Raw genomic sequence first — 19,247 nt, 5'->3', positions numbered from 1 at the left:
CAGGTCATTATTACGGGAGTGGAAGTAAGAGATGAAAAGAGCAGCCAGTCTCTTGGGATAACAACAGTGGGTCAGTTGCTTCAGACAGCTGCATGCTCTTGTGGCCTGGTGCTCCCATTAGGCCGAGAATCTGCAGCTCAACAGTTGATAGCATGAATAACAGTAATATTAACTGAACTCCAGCAGAGTTTGACGCTCATAAATATGAGAGTGAGTGTTTGGAAGCACATATGACACAAATGAAATTCAGAGAAATTCATGCATGAAACTATTTTTGATATTTTTGAAGCTACAGTGTGCTTATGCTTATGAAGCATAGGTTTACATATATATATATATATATATATGTGTGTGTGTGTGTGTGTGTTTGTACATACATGGTGTCAGATACTGGTGTCAGTTTTGGTATTGGTAGGGAAAATGTGGTATTGGTGCATCGCCTTCACTGCTGGTATATCTTTAATATTATGAAAAACATGCATTCAGTCAGACAGCCAAACTTTTGACTGGTACTGGTACCACAACTCTGTGATCTTTTCTATGTACCACACCCAATCGTAGCATTAGATATTTACACTGTCTGATGCATCTGTTACAGCTTTTTAGCAGCATTTGCAAAATTCCAGAAGCACAATATCTGTCTCATCATTCATCTCTGTTGCCCTATATTGAGCTTGAGAAGGAATTTGGCCTCTAAGATTTTGGCCTCTAAGATCTTGGCCTTCCAGGATCCAACGACAACAACATATACAGTGATATAATTGACCTCTGCGGCACACCCACAGCTGTCTAATCCATTCCTTGAGCCAGTCTAGCCTCAGTCTGTCCAATACATGCCACTTGTGTCACTTAGCTTCACTGTATTGACCCAGTTCTCTGACAATTGGCACCACAGAGTGAGCGGTTTGAAAATTCACATCAGTTAAATGGAACACTCGTCCGCACAATTGTTTCCTCCCCTCAGGGATGGCTGCTCTTTATATGGGGCATTTAGCAAACCCAATAGAGGGACTGACGACGCTTAGGCCGAGGGCCATTGCGGCCATTTTCTCTGCCTTTATCTGCTAGAGAACAAATCAGAGATGTGACTTTATTGGATTTGTTTCACAATCTAGAGCAATGGTAAGCAGAAGGCTTTACAGGAATATATAGTTAGATTATTTTTACAATGCTATTATATGATCTTCATGGGCTGCATAACAAATTGTAATGCATACAGGCCCAGTCACAAAGTTTTTTTTAATTTAAGATTAGTAAAGTATTTATTAGCCTACTTTTTAGCCAATGTAAATAGCATTACACAATATACATAATATTGTTTCCTCTGTAAAAGGCCAAATTGACATTTTAACCTATGTAAAGCTACAGAATGTAAGTTTTTTTTTGTCAAAATTAAAAGAATTAGCATTACTGAGTCAGGATAAAAGCAAAGAAAAAAACAATAAATATGGCGGAAATAATCATTTCAAACTCAGAGACGTTGGATCAGATTTGGCCAGAGTTTTCCAGACCTTGTCATATGTCTTTATGTATTAACGTTACTCACAGAGGCTCAAAAAGAAGGTCCTGCATGATGTTTAGCTCTCAAAGCCAACATATACTGATGAAGACATGATAACATAATTAATTTAAATCCTCAGAAGACGTGTCCTTCACCAAGTTTTGACTGAGTTCTCTTTGAATTCTTTTTCAACGTGCTCACAATCATCAGATTCATCCCCTTGGGGAAGGGGTCTGAAGCACAACCCATGTTACAAAATGTCCTTCCACACATTGCATGCAATTACACAGTTCCAAATCCCCAAATCTTTCCTCATGTTATTGACCATAGTATCGCTGCACAGACCACACACACACAACAACAACACACACACACACACACACACACACACACACACACACACATTTTCTAAGCCGCTTATCCTTCTGGGTCGTGGGGGAAGCTGGAGCCTATCCCAGTGCTCACTGGGTGAAATGCTGCTGCACAGATCAGCCAAAATGAAAACAACAAACTGGCAGATTGTGATTGTGTTTTTGAAAAAGTAGTTCCAGCAGTTCATAGTTCTACACTGTATACATGTTATGTATCATCTGCAACGACATCAGCAGATATGAAAAAAAATTCGGATATCGTCGAACAGCTCTCACCTCACTGCAGCCCTCGTATTGAATATTTGTGCATTTTTTTGCTGTCTGTGCATCTGAAATATATGTCCATTCAGGGAAGGCTGTCAGAAAGTATTAGCTTCTCGGCAGTCTAGTCTTCTTTTCTGTGGTAAATATTTGATGAGTAAGGGCAATATTTCACAAACAAATAGATTTTAGACACAATTCATTGCACGTGTCATACTGAGGCAGTGTCCACTCTTCACTTTCCCTGACGCGGGACTCTTATGGGGCTTTAGAGTGGTGTATGTGGACTACGGTACGTTCTCTCAGCCTAAAATCCTTTGTTTTCTGGACATCTTGAATATTTAATGAATAAATAAGGTTCAAATGGAGAAGTTCGTATGAAGCTGTACTTTATTGTGATGAAATATTAACTTTGAAAGCACATTTCGGTTTAGGACATTTTTCTTCAATGACGTTAGAACTGAAGTGTGGCGAGATTGACTGGAGGGAGTCGGGTACAACTTGCTTGAGGGCAAGATGTGACTGTTAACAAACTTTTTGGTGATAGTTGATTATCAACAAGATTATGGTTAGGGTTAGGTCTAGGAGTAGGTGTAGGTTTTGCCTTGAGGTTAGGTTTAGGGTTAAGTTAAGGATTAGGGGCAGATTTAATAGAATCTTTCACATGCAACTTAAAGTTCAGATGCAATTAATCTATCTAGCTGCTGTCGGAAGAAAACCTCGTATCTCCATTTTTGTCATTTTTTAGTTTTTGACATAATTTGAAAATGCCTGTTGTTCTTTACATTGTGTGTAAATTTCATGATGAATGGACCAAAAGAAACGGCCCAAAATGACTTGGAGAAAAGTCTGGTTCCATTGACTTACATTAAAAGTAAAGTAGGTTTTTTCCTTCTCCTGTAAAGTTACTATTTTGGAGATATGATGTTTTCCTCCGACAACAGCGATACATTTAGTTTAATTTTAGTTGAAGATAGACTGAGCACCTACAAAGCTTTTACAGTGGACCATCCAAATAAAGTGTTACCACGTTTTGTTTAACACTCAGAGAACGTGGGAAGAAGATGGAAGAGGACGAAGCAATGGATTCCTCGAGTAGTAACACCAATGAATGTATCACTTTTCATCACTGTCACTAAAATTACTGGAACCTTTCAGCTCTGGTACATTATAGCCCTGTTTGGATGGGGTTAAATTTACATGGGATGCTAGGAAGGGGGGGATTTTTCAGACTGAGCATGAGTGCATGTTTTTTGGTACTTGTCAAACTGATACTGACACCATAATGACTAACCTACTTAGAATTAAAAGTTATTAAAATATGCAAAAATAGTAAAAAACATTGGAATAGCCACCCAATACAGTGTTCTAGAGCTCTAATCTAAAAGACAGTATTGACCTTAAAACCAGGTGCACCCGGTTCCTGCTGCTGCCTAGCTAGCATGTTCTCATCTGCATTTATTTCAGAGAAAACTGGAATGTGCTAGTCAGCTTGTGGTCTGGAGCAGCACCGACATTCATGAAATTCAGAATATTCAACATTTCTCCATAACTAAATGCTAAGATGTAAACAAAGTTGTTCAGAGTGGTTTGGTGTGAAATGAGAGAAAGCGTTTACAGAAAATGGTTACAAATACACTGCTTTGTACCTGAGAAATTATTTAAAAGTGGATCTGAGATAAAGTTTTGGCCTAAAACGTATATTTTTAAACCATTTCATGGCGGAGCGGTACACGCAAGGCAAAGTAGCCCCTAAAAATTGTGTTTGTCAGATTTATCAACAATTATATATGCAAACTCAGAAGACACGTGAAGGTTCACCCGTGGTTTTGGATAGTAAATAAAATGGCTACATTTGTGTTGTAGTCATGGTGACCCCTGGTTCCTATCACCACCACTGTAAAGAAATCTGAGTCTGTAAGTTTCTCAAAAATGAACCACTTCACATTGAACCACTCTGATGACTCTGTTTACATCTCAACAAATAAATGATGTAATACTGATATCATGTATATTCCGGTAAAAAAGCAATTTCTGAGCTTCTTAGTGTTATTAGCAGTTCCATAGCGTTGAAGACCAATTAATGCAGGTTAAATTGTTAAAAGGTTAAAAGAGTAAATGTAATATCACTAATTCAGCTGGTGTTAATTATAGAACATGCTACAGTACGGGATTTTATTGCAGTGAGTCAGCATAGCCTGGATGTTCTGCTCTTCTGGAGTACTAATGCATCACCCAATGTCAGTTTTAAATATTGTTCAAATAAAAACATAACTTTTTTGATCCCACTTTGTTTTGTCATTAGTATTTGTGTAGTGCCACATTAGCAGTACAAGCACCAAGAGTATAACTGTTGGTAATGTATTCACTGTTACAGAGCCATTTCAGTAGTGCACCAGTGGATCTTCACAGCTGTAACAGCATAGTTTCTCTTGTGTTATTACACATATGATAAAGGCTGAGGGTAATTAGCTAGCAATTGGCTATCTGTAATAGTATGCTTGTGTTGTGATGGCTTTAAACCATTCTGTAATCTGACACAGCAACAGCATGTATCTTTAAAAGTAACTGTTATATAATTTACTAAAATATGTGTTGTAGCATATGATGGTTGGTATAGTGTAGTGGGTAACACCTCTGTCTTCTACACTGTAGACTGGGGTTCCCCTGCCTGGGTAAGAACCCCTATACTATACCAGTAAGAGTCCCTGGGCAAGATTCCTAACACTACCTTTGCCTACCTGTGTAAAATGATCACCCTGAAAGTCGCTCTGGATAAGAGCATCTGCCAAATGCCACAAATGTAAATGTAGTATATGACCCCATATGCAATGTCTGGTCTGCCAATCTGCAATTTCACTCTCTTCGCATAACAACTACATAGGAACTGTCCACTCATGTTAACGTTTGCATAGTTACTGTGTAAAAAATTCCAATCAATAATTTCACAGCACTTGTATAAAGATCAACACCTTAAAGATAAATGGATCTGCTGTTGTGTAAATACCATCACGTTACAGAATAGTTTAAAGCCTGAACTTTGGTTACCATGTCATAACACAGGCATACTACTGCAGCTAGCTGAACGATAGAAAGGTTGTCATTTGCAGTGCAGATGCAGTTTAAATACTCCCGTAATCTTCTTGCTGGAAAGCAGCAGCTCACTGTATTATACATGTGTAATTACATGGGAGAAAATGCTGCTGTGAACATACACTTGTGTGATTACATAGTTCATAGGTTAATCAGCCATGACGTATCACTGAAGTTGCATGTGTATGTACATTAGCTATACTACCGTTATGCCTCAGTAACAGTTAATACTCACCAGTAGTTGCATGTATTATTAATGTGTATCTACACAGTTATTACAGGCACTTAATATAAAGCAGGACCACTTTTTAAAGCAATTATGTGCCAATACAAATATGATTCCAGTACCATTGTGCATCACATTACAGAATATTTTTATCAATCGAGATAGCATTCTATTCTATTCTAATATTTGAAAACAGGGTTATTCGATAGCCCTGACTGCAGCCAGTTCTGGAGGTATGAATTTCTCAGTATTGTCTATTATTCATGTGCAGCATTAGGCCCACAGCAGCAGCAGCAGCAGCAGAAGCAGAGGCTGATGGTCTGATCTGGCCATCGGCTGCTGTGTTGGGTGTCAGCGAGTAGCAGCGAAGCTCACTGCTGCAGGGGATCCTTTCTCATTCCGCATACATGGCCTTCACATCAGGACCTCTGGTCATCAGCATTAGAGAGAGGGAGAGAGAGAGAGAGAGAGAGAGAGAGAGAGAGAGATACAGAGAGAGAGAGAGGCAGGGACTCAGCTTTTCATTTTCATCTATTCTCAGCCACAGTATGTAGAAATATGGCAACATCGTAAAGGACAAACATTTAATACTGTACAATTAATGAAACAAATGTATTGGTATAATAAAGAGGTGATTGGAGCAGCGCTCTCTCCCCCTCAGAGAGTCATTCATATTGATGGTGTGTAGACACTGTGAAATAACATAAGGGCTGCAGGCGCTCAGTGCTGCTCTTCTGCCAAATGTGCGAAGCTCGCCTCGGGGTTTTGCTTTATTGAGGCTGATAATACACTGGTGACATTACTGCGGCATCGTCCATTTAACGGTTTGCGCCGCTGACATTTTGCAAACCATTGAGCAGCAAGTGAACTGCTGCCCTCGAATCACTAATCATTGTCCTGGTGGGGAGGAGGGGCCTGCTTTAGGCCACACCCCTTTAACGAGGCAGATCTAACGAGGATCTGCTGGAATGGGCATTATTTCATCATTTCCATTCAGTCACATAGATTAGTAGTTACCATACACAGACTTTATTACAAGCCAACATCAGCATGTTTTGGTTTGCGATGCTGTTTCCAGAAGGGTTGACTTTTTCACATCTGCTACGTAGCACTTGCTGTATTTGATCGTATGCAAAATATGTGCACCCCTGGTCAAATTACATGTTTTGTTGATTTTCTGGGTGAAAATGATCAAACAGGGAACATACTTCTGCACAGTCTAGTACACGATTACTGTTTATTTGCTGAATTATCATATTGGATAAAAAATAAAACATAAAATATAGGCCGTACGAAAGTTATGGCACATTTTGTTTTATGTTTTGTTTTAAATTCAGCAAATAAATAGAAATTGTGCTGTTAAGTTGGCAAAAAATGCAATATTTAAGTTTGTTTGTAGAGAATGTGTTAATTTATTTTCACTTGATCAACAAAACATGAAATTTGACCGGGGTGCCCAAAGAAGTGGTAAACCTGGACTATTAAAGCTAGGCCTTCAGTTTAGGCTGTGAATGTCAAAAAAACATGAAAAAAACACCTCTTTGATAATGCTAGAGTGCCTATGAGATTTCTAACAGTATGTTAGCACCAAGCTAACGGTGGTGCACATTTAACTGGTCTGGATTAAATACAGACACTTAAATCGTATAAAAGACATGAATATATATTTGACCTTGTAGCAGTTTTACAGTGGCTCCATATAGAGTCCTGGCATAGAGCTGCCGCTGCTGTTTTAATAACAACGGCTCATATTGACGGTCAATTTCTCATGAAATTGGTCCCATTGTAAATTAAATCAATTGATTTGACTGTCAGGTCCTAATTATGTTGGTAGTTAATGTTATGTGTTAGGCCAGGGGTTAGCCACCAAAATGTGAAGAAGAGCCATTTTGTCCTTTCAACAAAAATCAGTCCACCTTGGGAGTCATTTTATGTACATCTTTTACCATCTTGGCTATAAATATGTCTCAGTATGTGCTGATGTATTAGTACAGGCTAAAAATATAATATAAATGAAAACACAGACTTACTTTGCTCAGCTTTAAGCTTTAGCTCAACTGTAGCCGCTTTTCTCACATCTCTGGCAGGAAACTTTATCTCAAAAGTAGAATAGTTTCTACTAAAATGTCTCTCATTTTATTTTTTATTTGGCTGAAGTTGCTTCTCATTCGCCAGCTTCTTGTTCAAATTTTTCCGTTCCACCTTAAATGGTACCTGAGGCGCCAGAATGTTACTGCTGTGCCATTTAAGGTGGGACGGAAAAAGCTGAGTGCTTATAAATGCAAATAAGTCCATTCGTCAAATTATCAATGTTTGTCTTAAATCTTTCTCATTGCCTTTTCGTTAGCTACTAGCTAGGCCAGATTGTTGTTGTTGCTATGGTGACCAGAAGTCTGTGCACCAACCCTCAGGGTTAAAGGGTGAATTAGCAGTTCTACATTAACTCCAGTGTTTAAGACCGTTTATTGTTAAACTGTGTTGAACAATCAGCAGAGCTTTATTTTACTGTAAAGGAGGATTATTTTATTTTTACCTACAAATCTGATTTTGCTGTGGAGCCACAACAGGGCAGTAAAAGAGCCACATGTGGCTGCAGAGCCGCACACTGCCGATCCGCTGTGTTAGGCCTTCTGTCCAGCTCCTGAAGTCCTAACCAATGGCAGAGCTTGTTGGCTGCATCTACCTAGATACCACAGAGAAAACAACCCTGATTGGATGATTTACAAGATTATTTTTTACTTGTAAAGTTTAAATACAACAAGTATAAAGATTGTATCCTGCTATATAGTAAACTCACTGGGGAATGACCTTCAGATGATTGAAGGATTTATCATTCAGAGTTCGAGCAACAATACAAAATGGCTGATCCACTAAACAGTTCACTATTTCTGCAGTAGTGAGTGACTCCAAACAGAGCATATACAGCCTCCTTCATTGTTTTTGCCAGTGCTCGATAGCCGCTCTGATCATTTATCACAGAAAATCACTCTCCCACCGCGGCTAATGACGATGAGAACAACATACCACAGGGCTATGTATGGATAGATTTCCAGCGGCCAAACGAAAAGCCATCACTGACTGCAGTGTAGCTGTATGAGACCGGACTCCGGCAGAATCCAAATGGAGTCCAGCAGTTCTAGAAGGGGGCGGAGTGCTAAAGGCTTTAACCGCGTGGCTAGGCGAGGGAGGAAGATGGCCACCATTTTCACCAGTGAAACCATAAAGGAGATGGAGGCTGTCTTCTCTGCGCCACTGGCGGACTCCGCTCGGCCCAATTGGAGTCGTCTCCTCCGTTTTTCTCCTACAGTATTGTTATTCCGAGGGAAAAAATGGGTCAGCGGGCCTGCAGAGAATAGCCTGGGTAAACAGGCAAAGCAGAGGCACTTGCTCTCTCCAGCCAGAACACTTAAAGCCTCTTCCCTTTCTTCTCTTTCTGCGCTAAAACGCAGAGTCTTCCATTCATCCCTAGATCCTAGCTCTTCTTCCACTCGTACTTAGCGGAGAAGGGCTTAGCGGGATGAAGAAAAGGATACTTGGTGAGGGAGTCGGGGCGAGCAGAGAAAAATCAATACCTTTGTGCATTAATCATGCCTGGGGTGCCGGAGAGAATTATGGGAACATGGAGGGAGAAAAGCAGTTGCGCATTCACACTGAGTAACCTGAATCACTCAGCAGCTAGCAAGTAGCCTGAGCTAATTCCCAAAGAGGTACAGAGATATTTACTTTAAATCTGCTCTATGCTGGTGTCCACTGTGGTCCTGGGTTAATGTTGCTATAAAGCCTTTGTCCTGGTCAAGCAGCATCAGAAACTGAAGCATTCAGCCGCTAATCTACGGCGAAAACGATATAGCAACAGCAGCTAGCGCAAAGTAATTGTATCTGATTAGCATATGTTGGCCCAGATGGGTCATAAAAACGATCATGAAACGATTAAGGCCATTTTATCCCATTTTGTTCCGACTGTCGCATCTGCGCAGCGTTCTTCGCTCATAAACGACCACAGTGTTGGTCATTAAACTGGGAAGGATGAAAATGATTGCGGAGGCCGTGAGGACTAAGCGTGGCTTAATCTTTAATAAACAGCGACGGGCTTAGGCTTGCCGAGTTGCTGTTTTTTTTCTACATCTCGTCAAACCTGCCCCTCTCGCAGCTTACGGATTATGCCACAGCGCGAAACTGGATCATAGCCAGGTCACTACAAATGGCTGAGATCCAAAAACGCAGCTTAGCGATAAGCACAGCGAGGGCTAATTAAGGCAGCAGAGACCCATTCACTTCCACTTATGAGCACTTACACAGCGCCTCGCGAAAAGCGCTCAGATCCTTGAGAAAAAATAACATTTTGTTGGCCCACATGGTACATTTTTGATACATTAAGTCAACCTGGATGTAGAAAGCAAGACTATACAGTAATCTGAATGTGTTTAAAAAATATGGTGTTTTAAATTGGGGCCTTAGGGTTGGGCAATATGGCAGAAATATTGCATCACGATACTTCAGGACACTTTCACGATACACAATATGCATCAAAATGTTTTGTTTTTCTGAAATTTAATAAGTTGGAACAAAATAGAACCTGTAGTGCCACATAGGAAATACTATAATAATAATAATAATTATTATTATTATTATTATTATTAGAATAATAATAATACAACTACAGTAAACTGCTCTGCACTAAATCCAATTAAATAGGTCTACTTATGCTTACGATGTGTTCTTTAAGTACTGACAACATCCATGATATGCTCAGAAAAGTGTATTGTGACATGATAATGGCCAAATAATGTGATTTTGCCCACCCTTCGGTGCCCACATTGGTGCACATAGAACACTGTTGTAGGAACACTTGTTTACCTCTTTTTTCTTTTCTGATATCAATACTGATACTGTGCGTTGATATCTTGCGTATCCGCTGATACTAATAATGATCCAAATTTTTTTTTTTTTGAACTATTAAGCTTTAAAATTAGCTAAGATCTAAGAGTACTAGGGCCCACCGGGTATAATACCAATTTCAAGGGACTAAGAAGTCTAATAACCGACAATAAGTGCATATACATGCACTCAATAATCCGATCATAATCGGATTTCTGCAGTTATCTGATTATTCAAATGGTCATGTAAACACCATACTTTGATCTAGAAATCCGATTAAGAAATCCAATAAAGAGTGGATTTTAGCTCAATAATCAGATTTCTCAGTGCATGTAAACTCTTACTCTGATTTCTTTCGGATTTCTCACTCTGCGTATGCGCGAGAACGTGGATGTTGCGAGATGCAGCAAAACTCTGTTGGAGTGGTGCTGAAACCAAACACAAAATAAAGAAGTTAAATATTATTCATCTTCTAGATAATGTAAGTTCATATTTTCAGGTAAAGCAGCGCAATGTTAAAAAAAAGCTGCAGTATGAAGTTTGAATTTTACATTATGTTTACGTCACGTCTTCTTCTGTGCGTCTGTTGGCTGGTTGCAAAGTAGAAATCCGATTATTGCCTGACTCATGTAGACCTGGAGTTTCCCCATTATCTGATTTCTCAAGTGCATGTAAAAGCATTGATCGGATTACTGACAAAATCTGATTTTCTGCAGTTATCGGACATGTAGGCGCACTCAATGTCGGCCAATAAAGTTTCGTATTCATATATTAGATAGTTGTAGTTAAACTGTGCTTTACAAACAGCTGTGACTGTCATTTCTGAATTGACACACTTTCAATCGAATAAACAGCAGAAACTTACAGTATCAAATAACTGATAACTGAATGTTAATCTTGGCTAACAGTAGCTTATCAAACATAACAACACAAAGGAAGTAATTGGTAAAAAACAGATAGATAGTAGTAATGAGCATTCTGACATGATGTTGATTTTCTAGCATCCTAAAGAGTTTGTGAACGGATATCTGGTTAACCGCAGGGGTGGTTTAATAATTTAGCGCTTACCTTTTTAGGTGACAGCACTGATGTTGCACTGAAATACAGCAGAATGCAGAGGAAATCATTTCAAAACATTATTATTCAAATTGGTAGCTTTTGGTGTTTGAAGAGTAGCAGAGGCTGCCCCTTCAGGTGAGCTAACGAGCTAACAGAGCTAACCACTGTCATATCGGATGCTGATGAGGACACAACCCAAACAGATAGATAGATAGATAGATAGATAGATAGACAGACAGACAGACAGACAGACAGACACATAGATAGATAGATAGATAGATAGGATATTTCTGTTAATACCTAGCTAGCTGCTCACTGTTATGTTAATGTTAGGCTACTTGTGACTGCCGTTGTTGTCATGTGACCTGTTGCGCTATTACCAATTCTGTGATATTTAAAGCCAGATTTATAAGATATTATCTTTTTCCTTCAAGATCCTCTCCAGTATTTTCTGCTGGTATCTGGTATTGGCAACAGATCAGCACACTAAGGCTCTGTTCATACAGCAGGTAAGAGTGGCCCAAAACTCAGATGCATCTGTGTGTCAGTGTGAACAGCAAAAACACACTGAATCTGACATTTTCAATTCCGATTTGAGACGCTTTCGTATGTGGTTCTGAAATCTGATAGATATCCGATCTGCGGCAATGCGAGTCAATCTGAACTGCCAGATCAGAATTCATGCAAATTTTACGTCAGTCCAACTCGACATTCGTCAAAATTTCGTGCTGCTGAGACTCAAACATTTAGGGTGATGTTTCTGTCCCAAAACATTAGACGACCGAACGCGGCCGTAGGACAACAAGGCTGCAGCGTCAAAGAACAGTTAAAAGTCTGAAAGCAAAGTTTGAAGAGTCCGAGGACACGAACCAAAGAAGTGACTGTGCCCTTTTTACAGCGAGCTCAAACACATTCTGGGTGATGAGCCCAGCTGTCAACTATTGGAACTTCATGATGGCTCCTGTGATGCTGGTGAAGATGAAGCTGATCCTCCGGGAGCGACTGGCGTTCGTTGGCAGTTGTGATTGTTTACCTCTGGAAGAGCCGCATGAAGCAACATGAAGCTCTGTTCTTTTGCATCTGTGGGTCAGTTTAGGAGCTGATTTGTTCAGACTAACGTCGCATACAGATCACATTTAAAAGATAATGTGAACAGCCAAACAAAGAAAATCGGATTTGGTGAGAAAATCAGATTTGGGCCACTTTTACCTGCTGTGTGAATGTAGCCTTAGTCACAGAGAGAATTTGCACTCTAATCTTCAAACTCAGCTACATTACAGATCTGCTGTTGTGCTGCACTGTGAGATTGTAAATGTACCGTCCATTCTCTCCACTTTGTTTTCAACTGCAAATTGGCTCTTAAAATAGAGCAGTGCGCAGAGAGCAGGATACTCTTTTGGAGACAGCCCCTGGCGTCATCAGTGCTTGACTGACGGCTGTGACGTCATGGCCGGGGGGTGATGCGCAGGAGTGACCTTTGACTGCCTATGTTACATCCCGCAATCCTGATGTGCGTGTGCCGGCCGCATTAGCCAATTAGAGTTGATGGCCGTGTCTGTGGCGTCTTATCATCAGCGGGCAGCTGCTGTGTGTGTTTGAGTGTCTGAAGGATGGGCGGTGTGTGTGTGTGTGTGTGTGTGTGTGTGTGTGTGTGTGTGTGTGTGAGCCGTCTCTCGGGCAGCACTGCTGAGCTATTGTTTACGAACGGAGGATGAAGGCTGCTGGAGCTCAAACGGTTGCGTGTTTGCATGGCTGCGCTACATCAGTAGAGTTTTAATAGCAGGGTTAGCGCTAAAGGGAACAGCTCAGAGCTGCGGCTGCCCGAGACTCAGCTTTGTATTATCCTTTAACTGTCTTACACACTGTTCCTAACGTACGCTGTAGTGTTCAGCTCTGCCGCTTCTGCAGGTGCAGTTACAGACGGGAGCCTCTGTTTTTGCCACTGTCACTGCCACTGTGAGGGTGAGACGAAGGACAGGCCGCTTTGAAACTGTACAAATAAATAAATAAATAAATAAACCAGCAAGACTGCAGACAAAACCAGTAACCTGGTTATGCATTTAATCACAAGAATTGTTTACATAAATTTAATAATATAACATTTTTATAAGAGTGAGCTCTTTTAAAACGCTGAAAATTGATGTCTGAGAGAGAAAATTAATCTACACCCTTTAGATTTCTTAGAAGAGTGGCCAACACTTCTCTCACCTGGACATGAATTGGCCAACGGTCATCTTTGCATCTTTGGGCAAAAAAAGAAAGAAAGAAAGAAAGAAAGAGACCCTGATAGAAAAGAAATAGATTGAAAGAGACAGAACAAAAAAGATGGAAAGAAAGAAAGGATAGATAGATAGATAGATAGATAGATAGATAGATAGATAGATAGATAGATAGATAGATAGATAACAATGAAATTAAAAGAGATGTGAAAGAAACACACAGAAAGAAAGAATGAAAGAACAAAAGAAAGAAAGAAAGAGGGAAAGAAAGATAAAAAGACAAAAAAGAGAAAAAGAGAGTATAATAGGGAGGTAGAAAGAAAGAAAAAGAAAGAAAGAAAAACAAAGATGGATAGAAAGGAGAGAAATACAGAAAGAGAAAGAGAGAGAGAGAGAGAAAAAAAGAAAGTGTGAAAGAGGAAGAAAGGTGAATAAACGGGTAAAGCGTGGTTGTAAAAGCAGCAGTGTTGTTGCTAAGGGTTCTCAGCTGACGCGGACGCCGGCGTCTGATTGGCTGAGGCGCTGTGTGACTCTCCTCTCTGCAGCCAGTCAGATTTAAGACGTCGTGCTTTTTCTGCTCTTTTTCAATAAACCGCCTGAAGAAACTGAAGCCAAAATGAGTGAAAAGCAGAGCGCGTTTCATCTAATTGAGCGCTCCACATTAGCTGTGCGGAGCAGATAAGCCGCCGCTGTTTGTTAGCATGTTTCATCTTTTCAGGCGGGTTTGGTTTTGGAGAACAGGCCCGGCGCGTCGCTCTCAGAGCTGCGGGAGCTCAGCGCAGCCTTGCTTGCTAAAAAACGCTCCTACATGCAGTCAAAATGGAGGCCAAGTCATGTGACCACATGCAGCCATCTTTTCTGAGAGTGAGCGGTCAGATTAAACGCTGTGCTTTGCGGTGGTGAAGTGGAGGAAGCAAACAGCAAGATCAGGACTTTAAATGTGCAGCGTTTCCCATTTTGTTAAATGGAGAAGTTTCTAGGTCTCAAAAATCCACAGTAAGTGGTCTCAAGAGAAATTTTACATTCCAGTGTCAAAAAAATGTAACATCACTGAATTTTCTTACTGACCAATCAAAATCAGTCTCTTCCGATAGAAATTTGGTCAGAATTTTCTCATTTTTATGTAATATTAATGCACATTTTACTCTTTTAATAATTTTAGAATACTTATAACAACAACAGTAACAATATTTCTAACAATAATTGAATTATGAAGAAATTCTTATGATAAAATCATAGATAAATCTTGAGATTATACACATATCAGCCATTTCGAAAAAGCTTGGCCTGTGTTCATATTGGTCACTTTCTGGCCATGTTTTCTTGGCTTTCTTCGGCCCTGTGGCTAGCAGATGGGTCCTGGAGGATTAGGCCGTCTAATGAGAAGGTGGGGGCCAGTCCTGTGGAAGAACGGCCCTAACCCAGTGACCCGACTGCTCCAGTGACCCGCCACGATCGGCCCAGAGACCTCAGAGCGCTCTCGGCTGAAGAAGAAGACAAAACAGACAGCAAGATGATCCAGCTCGGCTTAAACACTGGAATTAAAGCGAGTAACCCGTCTCGGATAATCAGCAACAGAACAGACACGTTAAGACTCGTCAACAACAAGTGGTGCTGCTTCTAGCGTTCTCAGAATTTTGACTTTGACACTGATAAACTGTTCAGTAGTAAAAAAAAAAAACTCTGATTTTTAAATTCAGTCTTTTTTGTTATCAATACAAACCTCTCCAAATGTTACAGGAATCAAATAAGTAACTAAATCGTTCAAACATGGCCTCGTTGAACATGCTGTTAGGTGAGATAAGATGATACAGTACTTCCCAGCGTTTAATGTCTTTGAAAGGAGGCCCGCTTCTAACGTTTGTCTTTATGTCTTTGGTTTATGTACCAAAATTCATAATTCATACATGACTTTCTTTATCCATTACAATTCAACAGGCTGTACCTTTGAGAGTGAAATATGTATTGGGTTAGCTTTATTTCTGCATTAACTTTTAAAATACCTACTGCAAATGTTCTCAACAAGTGAGAGATCTGTACAGTGCCCACAAGAGCACCTGTATAGAAGAAATAGTACCCTAATGGCCTAAGAGCCATAGCTTAAAGCCAAACTGAAGGAATCTTTAACAATGTTAAAGAAATCCACTTAATGTGGAATTCAGTGCATCTAAGAAATCAGGACTCTGCTGAACAGAAAAGTAGAAGCTAGCGGTCACTGTTTTAGAGAATGTTCTACCGTTTAGACACCTCTGCCGCTCGCAGCTAATCAATTTCTGGCACTATGCTAACTCTTGGCGGCTTGAATCAGTGGCTCATACTATTAAGGCTCAAGACTGACTGCCTGATCAGAAACACCTTCCCTCATTGAAGATGGGGATGGTAGTAGAGAAAAATCGCCGGCCTCGTAAGACTCTCAGTTGCAAAAGTGCTGTTTGATTCTGTCACTCTCCATATTTTCTGGTTGCTAACGTACGCTAGCTCTAAAAACACAGCAGCCCAGCTGCCTGGTTTCCCTCGCGGCCCCACCTCCAAACTCGTACATCACTGCGTCCATCCACAGTGCAGGAGAATGGGAGCGCAGATCGGCTTTGGTTAGGTTGGAGTTTCTGGTTCAGAGAAAGTCATGGTGGGAGTGTCTTTGGGCAACTTTGAGGAAAGAGAAAAGCAAGAAACGCAAAATCAGAAAAGTCAAAAAAACTTGACAAAAAAAGGGGGTCTTTTCTACAGACAAGGTTCCACACCAGGGGTCGCAACCCAAATGTTGAGAAGAGCCATTTTGTCCTTTCAGCAAAAATCAAACCACCTTGGGAGCCACAGCGTTTTATGTTCATTTTACTATCTTGGCTGTAAATGTGTCTTAGTGTGTATGTGTGCTAATGTGTGAGTATAGGTTAAAGCCTGAATCAGCAGTTCTACATTAACTCCAGAGTTTAAGACCATTTATTGTTAAACTGTGTTGAACGATCAGCAGAGCTTTATTTTACTGTAAAGCAGGATTATTTTACTTTTACCTAGAAATCTGATTCTGCTGTGGAGCCACAACAGGACAGTAAAAGAGCCGCATGTTGCCGACCCCTGGGCTAGAACGACTCACAGTGTGATAACCTTCAGTTATTCAGAGGGCGTGAGTGATTTTGGCATCATCCATTCAAATCATACAAACTGTAAAAAATCTAAAAAATGACCCCTTTCTTGTGTGGGGCTTGCAAAGCACTCTTTTGTGACTGTGGACAGAAATAAGGTTTTGTTCCGACAGCAGAAATATTTAGCTTATTACTGTCTCAATTAATGTCTTGGATTGAAGTAGATCACAGCATAATCCTGAGCAATGTTTCATAAAAACGCAGAAGCCTTTTCCGAACACTGTGGAGAAAAAAGGGCCTTGAAAATGAAATAGTAAAAACTTCTAATAACTTGTATTTTAGGGTTCAAAGGGATTTTCTTCTTGACATCATGTTTTCAATGTTTTTTCAGTAAAAACTGTAAGCTGTTTTATTGTGCTACTGTGGTTTTATGGGTCAAATCATGAATAGAGTGTGTAGAAATAATTAATGAATGACATTTTATTAGCTGAGATTGTGCTGAGTCTGGAGAGACACTTTATAGTTCTGTCAATGAAAGTGCAAAAATACAAAAGTAACGCAAAATTATCTGAATGTAGGTCTTAAAGGGTTCATCAAGGACAACACATCCAGGTTTCTACAATGACATGATTTTTTTCAGATGTGTCACAGGTGATGGGGGCAGTCGTGGGCTGGAGGTTGGGGAACCAGCCTTGTGACTGGAAAGTCGCTGGTTCAATCCCCTGAGCCAACAGTACGTGGCTGAAGTGCCCTTGAGCAAGGCACCTAACCCCTAACTGCTTCCCGGGCGCCATGGATAGGGCTGCCCACCACTCCGGGCAAGTGTGCTCACTGACCCCTAGTGTGTGTCTTCAATAGTGTGTATGTGGTGTTTCACTGCATGGATGGGTTAAAAGCGGAGGTGAAATGTCCCGTGTTGTGGGACTAATAAGGGTCACTTAATGTTAAAACCACACTGCATTTTATACCCTGGATGACAGAATGACATCACTTACAATGCCCACTTTTTTGTGAGACCTCCATTTCCTCTGTATGCACACTTACACCATTGTGGAGGGTTTTGTCTGTGAATCTGAGGCCTACTGGTGGTCTTACAAAGAAAAACCAGACTCCTCAGCTTGAACTCGGAGTCTCACTGATGAGCCGTCCACAGTAATTAAAGAGGCAGCGCCCAGACAGCCTTTACTAGCATGTGGTAATCTACATGGCATATGGACGCGGGGTGGAATTAACACAGAGGAAGAAAATGAAGCGAAGCGAGGGAATCAAAGCGGCCAGCGACTTAGGAGCAAATGTTTGCGCGGGGGTTTATTTTGGTGACCCGTCAGCGTCTTTGCTCGGTCTGAGGAGCTTTGTGATGGCACTGTTCCTCGTCGCTCTAGAACTAAGGCCAAGCCAGACGAGTTAAGAGGAGGACGACGCTGTTTACTGTCGAATAAAAATAACACGACAGAAATCAATGTTTTACTATGGGAGACGGTGAGAAATTCCTTTTTTTCAAATTTCTGTCTAATTCAGTGGTGGAGATGTAAACAAAGTCATTCAGAGTGGTTTGATGTGAAATGGTTCATTATAAAGAAACATACCGAGTCTGATTCTTTACAGTGGTGCTGATAGGAACCAGACATCACAATGTCTACAACACTAATATAGCCATTTTATTTACCATCAATGAACTTTCTGACCTTTTATATACAACATTGAGGGTAAAACAAAGGTAAATCTAAAAAATAGTTTTTCTGTGGGGTTCAACCGAGTAACAGTCACGCGCAAATGTTTCTCTAGAATGTAGCATTTCACATCAGACCACTCTGAACGACTTACATCTTAACCATTTAATTATCCAGAAATGTAAAAAAAAATCAGAGGAATTCTCATTTAAAGGTTCAATAAAGTGAGTATTTTTTAAAAATAGGCCGTTGTGAGGCAAAATAGTCCTCGAAGAAAACTTATTCTTTTTTAGATTTGCCACTACTTTACCATACATTACGTATCGCTGTTGTCAGAAGAAAACCTCGTAACTCCAAAATGGAAACTTTACAGGAAAATGAAAAAACCTACTGTACTTTTAATGTAAGTCAATGGAAGTCATTTTGGGTCTTTTCTCTTAGTCTATTCATCATGAACTTTACACACAATGTAAAGGTTAACAAGTATTTTCAAATTATGTCAAAAACTGAAAAACAACAAAAATGGATTTTTGGTTCCTACGACCACTGTTGTAAAGAAATACGATTCGGTAAGTTTCTCTGCAGTAAAGCCTTTCACATCAAACCACTCTGAAGGACTTTATTTACATCTCAACCAAAGAATTATGGAGAAATTTTGACCAATCAGGGGAATTCCCCTTTTAATCAGGGCACTTTCTGCCAATTTTGGTGCATGTTTTCTATTAATTTGCTGAATTTAACAAAGAAAACAAAATATTAAATGCACCACACAGTTTTCACAGTTTTTTTTTTTCAAATATGTTAATTTCAGCATATAAACAGTAATCGTACATTAAAATGTGTTCTCTGCAGAGGATGTGTGACTTATTTTCACGTAAAAAATCAG

The 19,247-nt window shown here is 40.1% G+C and overlaps 1 protein-coding gene across 1 annotated transcript in view; it reads left to right on the top strand.

Annotated features, from left to right (window-relative positions):
- Window positions 1-19,247, top strand: part of dscama (Down syndrome cell adhesion molecule a) — a 156,378-nt gene that overhangs the window by 30,180 nt on the left and 106,951 nt on the right. The window lies entirely within an intron of this gene.

Source organism: Colossoma macropomum, unplaced genomic scaffold, assembly GCF_904425465.1.
Source record: "Colossoma macropomum unplaced genomic scaffold, Colossoma_macropomum, whole genome shotgun sequence".
Taxonomy (NCBI): Eukaryota; Metazoa; Chordata; class Actinopteri; order Characiformes; family Serrasalmidae; genus Colossoma; species Colossoma macropomum.
The sequence above is the reverse complement of the archived record's forward strand: the minus strand, read 5'-3'. Positions and strand labels throughout refer to the sequence as shown.